We start from the raw sequence: 7,474 nt of genomic DNA, 5'->3' as shown, positions 1-7,474 counted from the left end.
TCCACTTGCGTTGGCAAATATTGTCTTCTACCGCCCTTTATATATGTTGGTGTTTATTTTATTTAAACGTTATTAAAAAGAGGAGTTACATATAAGGTGTTCCTCTAGCTTCTCAGATGGCGGGCAGGAACCCTGAATGCCGAGTGCATTTCCCCTCTGTAATGCCACGCTGAGACGCTGGAAAAGGAAACCGGAAGCTCTAAGGTCTCTTGTTGTTTCAATTAGCCTAGAACCCAGTTCCTTAAAGAAAATACTGGTGACACTTTTACCCCAGGTGCCATGTGTGTTGGAAGCTATGGGGACAAAACTGTAGTGGTGGTCCAGTTCTCTGTACTTACGTGACTTGACTGATTCTCTATGAGTGGCACGCCACCCGAATGAGCAACATTGAAGTCAATGTAGGTGTCAGCCAGGGTTGATATACACGTGTAGTCCCCACACTGATTTCTATTCTTCCAGGGGTTCACTGTGATCCCATCTGGACGACCAATAAGAACATCATTTATGGGGCAACGGGGTCTCTCTTTCTCAGCTGGGATTTCAGCTGTGGTGAGGCGTCTCTTGATGATATTGTTAACTTCACTGTGCCTCGAGTGCCATCCACCTGTTCTTTGGCAGAGTAGGCCATAGTGGCCTTACCTGTCGGCCTCCACCTCGCCGCAAATACACCTATATCTGGTGTGGATTGGGACAGAAAGAAGGAAGGCCATAGAAATTCAGAGGGCGTGTGGTGTGAGTCGTGTGCCAGTTGCCGACATTGGGGTTGCTAACAGGAAGTCCCCTGCATGTGGGGCTGCTACTGCTGTGAGGCGAGCAATGTCGTGTTGTGTTGTTGCAGCACCCAGGCACTCTGCAGCAACTTGGTCTACAATAGGACCATCCCAGCTGGATTGCTTGTGGGCTTTGATGGTGGTGGTTGAGGTGATGGGCCTGCACTAGAGGCCCACTCGGTGGCACGGATTATAAAATTGGGTACAAAAAATTATGTACGCTTGCCAGCTGACCTAAGTACTCAGGTAGAATTTCCTTCACTTGGTTATCAGATGCCGAGGAAGACAGGAAGGCTGGAACAGCGATTTGCGTTGCTGTTCGAATACAGTAAATGTATATCATATATACTGGCAGGTTAGAACATGCTTAAGTGTGGGAGAACCAAACATCGAAACAACCATTAGTAAATCGAAACAAAATCATCTTTCCTCCTCTTCACATCAAACTGGGTGTAATGAAGAAGTATGTTAAAGCTCTGAGCATAGAACGTGACTGTTTTAAGGACATATGCACAATATTTTCTACCCACAGTTATGAAAAAATGAAAACTTAAGTGTCTGACGGGCCAAAAATCAGAAAAAACTAATGATAGATCAACATTCCACAATCTCCATGAATTATATGGTGAAAAGAGCACGGGATTCTTTCGAATATCTTATGAAAAATTTCCTGGAAACCAAAAAGCTACAAAATGTCAGAATGTGGATTGCAAACGAGCACACAGGTTCGCTTTGTTTTGGCCATCTTGATACATTTCCGGAAAATGTAGGTGGCGTATGTAAAGGGCAAGGTGGCAGCTGCCATCAAGGTGACAGCTGCCATCAAGGTGGCAGCTGCCATCAAGGTGACAGCTGCCATCAAGGTGACAGCTGCCATCAAGGTATAAAATCTATGGAGAAGCGGAACCAAGGAATGTGGGACACCCACATGATGGCTGACTACTGTTGAAGCATTAAAAGAGAATGTCTGGAAAAGAAGGTCTCTGGAAAGACCAACAAGCGACTATTAAACACAAGAAAGAATAATGTGTCATTTACAAATGACACTTAATGTAAATAAACCCACATGTGTCATTGTTTTTGTTTCTACAGTACTCTAAAGGAAATCATACGAATATTCTGGATAATCTTTTGCCCATTTTAATACAATTCACTTAATTCTAGCATCGCTGTATATTTTTTTCTATTTCAATGTTTTGACCTGATGTCATAGTTAGCCAATATATTGGATAATCTCAAAACTGATTCATGGAATTGGTTTTTGGAGCGATAGTCGAAATAAAATGATGAGACTATGAATAATGTGACTGTGGCAATCACTGTAATCTGGCACTTATGTATGGTGAGTGATCGAAAATGGTGTAGAAGAAATATTTGACGTGAAAGACAAACACCAATGTGATATTTGAGTTCAGCTTCCCCAAATTAGTTAGAAACAAGTCTAAGATATAAGTCTGTACAAATTTTGTTGACTGGTTATATATATATATATATATATATATATATATATATATATATATATATATATATATATATATATATATATATATATATATATATTGCAATCAAAATATATAACATTTTGAGTGTTATATATTTTGAACGCAAAAGTTTAACAAGTCATCATCAGAGCAGAATAGAATCTATTCTGCTCTGACGATGGCTTGTGCTCGTGCCGAAAACGCATTCAACAATCAATTATTTTTCATTGTGGTTATTCCGCAAACACACACACACACACACACACACACACACACACACACACACACACACATATCTATATATATATATATATATATATATATATATATATATATATATATATATATATATATATATATGCAGAGTAACCACATGTGAAAAATAGAGAATGCTTAACGCGTTTTTCGCCTTCATCAGAGCAAAGTAGAATGAAGATCAATTTATACTACTGTGCTCTGATGAAGGCGAATTAGCCGAAAACGCGTTAAGCAGTCTCCCTCTGCTTCCTCCCTCTGTATCACTCCCTCTGAAGATGAATTAATATACGAAAGTACTTAAGGAAATTCCTGTTTCAATTTTCCTCCATGGTCTGACACTGTCATATATATATATATATATATATATATATATATATATATATATATATATATATATATATATATATATATATATATAATATATGTATTTATTTAGAATACAAAAATACGAAAAACACAGTAAAAGATAAATATACAAAATGGAAATAGAAATATACACTATGGCAAGTAAAAAATATTTAACAAAGAGAAAATACACAATAATAAAAGAAACACACTCATTGATACGATAAATATACTTAACGACAAAGGAAAAAAAAAATACTCAATCACAAGAGAATAATTAAAAAAAAAGACGAAGAAATCAAGATAAAACTTTGACGCGGGCTTCTTCGAGGAGCCGGAACCAAATCTCAAACAGCACTTGAAGCCGTTCAGCTTCCTTGTTTACAGGTCATAGGGGCGCTACAAAACGTTTGATTCTAACAATTCGCCAGCTACTGACTCTCCTGATACAGGTAAGGACATACATGGATCCCTTGGTAAGACGTGTCTACATAAAATATTGCAGTTTGTATTAGTTCACAATGGAATTATCTCCGTTTTCCCTGTACCTGAAACTGTTTCCGAGAACAGGGCCTTCATATTTCCGGTTTCTTAATGACATAACTTTGCAAATTTGATTTTGTTGTTGTTAAAGTTGCGGGTAGGTGATTATGGTGAGAGTGGCCGCGAGGTGGTAATGACAGAGGTTGACGGGTTCATGTCCGGAAAGATGAGGGCAGAGACGGGTAACACTACAGGGGAAGGCTGGCTCTCTCTCTCTCTCTCTCTCTCTCTCTCGGGGTCTCCCTCACGCCTGTCGTCTGCTACTCCTGCAGATTCGTTGATTTCATCGACTGCTGCCACTACTGCCACTACTGCTGCTGCTGTTCCTGCTGCTGCTGCTGCTGCTGCTGCTGCTGCTGCTGCTGCTGCTGCCGCTTCTATCGCGGCTTCTCCATATGCTGCTGCCTCGATAGCTGTAACTCTGCAGGGAAATCAACCAAAATTAGAACCTCATCTGCAGCTCTAGTGACACAAGAACATCAGAAGGGTTGCGAAGCGAGAAAGTTTGTCAGTGCGTCTTGTATAAGAGAAGCAACAAAAAACAAAACTGGGTTTGAATTGCACATGGAGACGACTCCATCTACGTGACTCATAAACACAAAGTATTCTGCATTTGCTATCTATTTCTATTATGCCAGACACTGAAACAAGGTCATCCTTAAGTGCGTGTTAGTAGAGTTCATGAACAAATCTCGTAAAAGCGCTTGTAGTGCATAATGCAAGCATTCATTTTAGCAAAGAATTAATCCGCCTCGTAGAAGTTTATTTGATACACAATTGGTATAAACAATTCACACGAGGGTCGCAGGTGTGAGTTCACGTGGAAAAAATATTTCATATTTTACCTCAAACAAATTTTGTTAGTTTTTTTTTATATATTGGAGAAAGTAGGCGGGATCTGTGAGTGGCGAGAAATAGCCGAAGTTGTCTAGAGTTGGCAAGGGCTTCTAGAGTGAGGAGGAGGAGGAGCAACATTAGCGCTCCGCCAGATAGTTCATGAACACAACTCGTATTTAGCAACGATGAGAACAACTTGTCTTAGCTTTGGAGAGAAGTAATGAGAGAGAATGACGATAAGAAGACTGGTGGAGAGGAGGGAGGAAGACACCCACCCTGGAGCTCATCACTGCAGGGAAGAAAATATTAATTAGAAACAACAAGAAACACTAAAACTAGATATATATAAATCCCCCAATTCGCTCCCCCCCCAAAAAAAAAAACACATTAAAAACATAATGGCAACACCATATGGAGAGGAGGCCTGGTCGACGACCGGGCCGCGGGGACGCTGAGCCCCGGAAGCACCTCAAGGTAACCTCAAGGTAAATAAGGGAATCATGAGAAGAAAGCGCTTAGACGAGTATGCCACTATATCATATGCAAGTATTATGCGAACAAGGACCTGGAACTAGGCGAACAGAGTTAGGCAATAATGATTCATCAACCACTTGCACCGTCGGAGGATCGAACGCCGACCCTGCAAGATGCGAGACCGTCGCTCTACCCACCAGTCCAGGTAAAGAACTGTTATTGATCTACACAATAAAATTACATAATGTTATGTAATGTTATTGTGTTTTAATTACAAAAAAAAACGTTAAAAAGTGATGAATGTATCTTAGGGAGGATAGCCAGGGCCTCAATGAGCCGGGCAGGATAGCCGGGAAGGGCTATCTCAAGTCTCAGTTGGATATCAGTTGCGTGTCTCTGAGATCCTCCTCTATAGCGAGTATTCAACAGCCTGGTTGGTAGAGGTACAGTCTTTCACTTTTGTGACCCCGGGTTCGAGACTCCGAGGGCCCGAGTGAACGAAATGTTACTATCCTCATTAATTATGGTTGGCATAATGTTTTAAACTGAGTGTTGAGTTCCGTGAGGGCAGCGTGTGGACCAGGCCAGGAGAGTGGCAGGGAGTGACACAAGGTGAAGATGGTTGAGAAGCTGTGAGGCAGCCACCACCACACACACTCCTCCGTCACACATGGACCACCAATACACACACATCTCCGTCACACATGGACCACCACCACACACACTCCTCCGTCACACATGGACCACCAATACACACACATCATCTCCGTCACACATGGACAAACAACACACACACACCTCCGTCACACACGGACCACCACCACACACACTCCTCCGTCACACATGGACCACCACCACACACACATCTCCGTCACACATGGACCACCACCACACACACATCTCCGTCACACATGGACCTCCACCACACACACACCTCCGTCACACACGGACCACCACCACACACACTCCTCCGTCACACATGGACCACCACCACACACACATCTCCGTCACACATGGACCACCACCACACACACATCTCCGTCACACATGGACCAACAACACACACACACCTCCGTCACACATGGACAAACAACACACACACACCTCCGTCACACACGGACCAACACCACACACACACCTCTGTGACACACACACACACCTCCGTCACACATGGACCAACAACACACACACACCTCCGTCACACACGGACCAGCACCACACACACACCTCTGTGACACACACACACACCTCCGTCACACATGGACCAACAACACACACACACCTCCGTCACACACGGACGAGCACCACACACACACCTCTGTGACACACACACACACCTCCGTCACACATGGACCAACAACACACACACACCTCCGTCACACACGGACCAGCACCACACACACACCTCTGTGACACACACACACACCTCCGTCACACATGGACCAACAACACACACACACCTCCGTCACACATGGACCAGCACCACACACACACACTCCTCCGTCACACACGGCCCAACATACAACGGATACTTGAATAACTTATACATTAGCCGACGAGGAAGAGATTATAATACATCAAGATGGACGCTTAGCGTGCACTGTCCACCGTGCACTGTCAACCGTGCACTCAACCGTCGCAACATTAAGTGTAGCTCACCTGGCGTCAAGCACTACGTAAACAGAGCAACAGCCGGGTATTAACGCTCACATCCGCTCTACAACAGTTTCCACTCGTCCGTATCGTCGTCATACGCTGGTCGGTGGTACAGAGCGAGGCTGTTTAGGGGCCAAACATAAAAATTATTAGAAACTGCAGATGGCTTATTGGACAATACGAAGCAACTCTTATTTATATCCAGCCTAACTCATTCTTATATATATGTCTAGCCTACATTAAAAAAATAATCCAACAATCTCATATACATCCTGTTACCCTGTGATTTTATTAATCAATAACCTTGTTTCTAAACTAATATTTAACGAGGCCTTTCTGACTCTAAATCTTTTCCCATTTGTATCCATTGTTTCATGTTAATTTTTGTATATTGATATAGTTAGCAATTTATAAATATCCACTTTGCAGTGTCCTTTCATCCATATGTATACTCAGTCGTGTCATCCTCAATTCTTCGTCTGTTCAGAGACGGAATAAATTTACCTTTCTTGATCTCTTGAAAATAGAGGTTACCTGCTCTTGGGAAATGTTTAGCCAACCTTGAGAGACAAGCTCGTCCTTCACCGTTATCTTGAGGTTATCTTGAGATGATTTCGGGGCTTTAGTATCCCCGTGGCCCGGTCCTCGATCAGGCATCCACCCGCAGGAAGCAGCCCGTGACAGTTGACTAACACCCAGGTACGTATTTTACTGCTAGGTAACAGGGACATAGGGTGAAAGAACCTCTGCCTAGTGTTTCTCGCCGGCGCCGGGGATCGAACCCGGGACCACAGGATCACAAGTCCAGCGTGCTGTCCGCTCGGCCGACCTTGCCTTAAAGGTAAGTGCATAATCTAAGTGACTCTTGATGTTAAGTGTTAAGTGCATAATCTAAGTGACTCTTGATAAGGGCAACATAAAAGTTGAAGCAAAACATTAGATGTCTTGTTAAAGACTTTCCTAAACACGAATCAGAGCTTCCCATTTAATTTATTTCATACATTGACTCATAAGCTTTTTTAACTTAGGATCTTAACCCATCATAAGACTCTGGTCCTTATCACATTAAAGTTCGCCAGTTTCAACATTATCCAACTGGTATTTAGAAGC

The 7,474-nt window shown here is 42.6% G+C and overlaps 1 protein-coding gene across 13 annotated transcripts in view; it reads right to left on the bottom strand.

Moving 5' to 3' along the window:
* Positions 1 to 1,896: 1,896 nt before the first annotated feature.
* qvr (protein quiver) overlaps positions 1,897 to 7,474 on the bottom strand; it is a 435,902-nt gene continuing 430,324 nt past the window's right edge. For 11 of the 13 annotated variants that reach the window (XM_069337382.1, XM_069337579.1, XM_069337533.1 and 8 more), the window contains 2 exons: positions 6,368 to 6,486; positions 1,897 to 4,523 (listed from right to left, as the gene is read on the bottom strand). The gene's annotated coding sequence lies outside the window, so the exon portion shown is untranslated. The remainder of the gene's footprint in view (positions 4,524 to 6,367; positions 6,487 to 7,474) is intronic. The other 2 variants (XM_045765228.2, XM_045765141.2) reach the window with 2 other exon arrangements.

Source organism: Procambarus clarkii, chromosome 1, assembly GCF_040958095.1.
Source record: "Procambarus clarkii isolate CNS0578487 chromosome 1, FALCON_Pclarkii_2.0, whole genome shotgun sequence".
Taxonomy (NCBI): Eukaryota; Metazoa; Arthropoda; class Malacostraca; order Decapoda; family Cambaridae; genus Procambarus; species Procambarus clarkii.
The sequence above is the reverse complement of the archived record's forward strand: the minus strand, read 5'-3'. Positions and strand labels throughout refer to the sequence as shown.